Here is a 1089-nt window from a genome sequence, read left to right as displayed (position 1 = left end):
ATAGACGTGATAGTTTTCTTTTTTCAGACGAAAGATAGATCCTGTGCGCTGGATTTTTTTTTTTTGAGACCGTAGGTAGATGTTATCTTGTGCGTGACCACTTCTTTTTAGGATTGGGAGGTGGGGATAGATGTGATTTTTTTTTGATCGGGAGTTGAGGATAGACGTGATAGTTTTCTTTTTTCAGACGAAAGATTGATCCTGTGCGTGACCAAAAGTTCTTTTTTATTCTGTGAAAAGACCAATAGATTGAGATAAACGTTTTTCTTTCTCCCTTTTTTGTGGGTGTTTTCGTTTCTACTTTTTCAACCGATAAAGTGATCGTGGAGTACACTAAAATATGAGTTTTTTTTCTAAGAAAGGATTCAGGGCGTTTCGTGCCGTTTTTTCTGTCAAGATTTCATCGGTTAATCTACACCGTAATAACTTGGCCCCACCAGATTAACGACTCATAATTACTGATTAACGTGGGAATTTCTTGGAAGTCTGTAATTAGTATAGGTATAGATATAGATAGATATAGATATAGATATAGATATAGATAATGGCTAATGGGCTCTATGTTGTTTTGCACATATTTGGAGGCTGAGGCTTACTACGTTGACGATGACGTTGTCCTAATTTTTTTGACGCTTACGCAAGGCTTTGTCAACTTAGTCAACACAGAGCAGTGACTGTTGGATGTCCATCCAACGGCCACCGTGGTTATTCAATCTCTGATCTTCCTGCTCTAGCCGCCCAAACCAGCGCCAGCGGGACCGCCTGCTCCCTCCTCCCGTGGCTGGTTGTGCTGCCGCCAGGCCATCCCTCTATCCATCCGCACATCCTGTTCTTTTCCGGCGACGTCAGCCTCACCCCGCAGCCAACCAGTCAGCGCTCATACACCCCTCAGCGTGGGTATGTATTGTGGTGGCTTCGTCGGCTCTGGGTCGTTCCCTTCCCGGGCCTTCATCCACCGCATTTCTGCTCTCGGCGCGGCGAGGTCAACATGGTCAACAAACAACAGCCATCGGAAGAGGATGACAGTAGGGGTCCACACAAGGAAAGGCCTCCTTATTACACGCAAAATAATGATTCCTCCACCTGACA

This window comes from Triticum dicoccoides, chromosome 2B, assembly GCF_002162155.2.
Source record: "Triticum dicoccoides isolate Atlit2015 ecotype Zavitan chromosome 2B, WEW_v2.0, whole genome shotgun sequence".
Taxonomy (NCBI): Eukaryota; Viridiplantae; Streptophyta; class Magnoliopsida; order Poales; family Poaceae; genus Triticum; species Triticum dicoccoides.
This window is presented reverse-complemented; position numbering follows the sequence as displayed.